This window comes from Penaeus monodon, chromosome 24, assembly GCF_015228065.2.
Source record: "Penaeus monodon isolate SGIC_2016 chromosome 24, NSTDA_Pmon_1, whole genome shotgun sequence".
Classification (NCBI taxonomy): domain Eukaryota; kingdom Metazoa; phylum Arthropoda; class Malacostraca; order Decapoda; family Penaeidae; genus Penaeus; species Penaeus monodon.
In genome coordinates, this window is record NC_051409.1 from 41,848,260 (window position 1) to 41,848,471 (window position 212).

Here is a 212-nt window from a genome sequence, read left to right on the forward strand (position 1 = left end):
TTCATTCTACAGCCCATACCCTGAGGCTATTGCACTGTACCCAATTTCCTTTATAAAAGACAACGGCATTTCATTCCCTTTTAACAAATAGTTGCAAACACGAGACTCACTTGTGTCAAAGCACTTTTTCGAATTCCTTTATAAATGTTTTCCCTCAAGTGAAAAATGCATTCCTTTGTTATGTCAAGGTGAATGTTTTCAGAATTCTAACA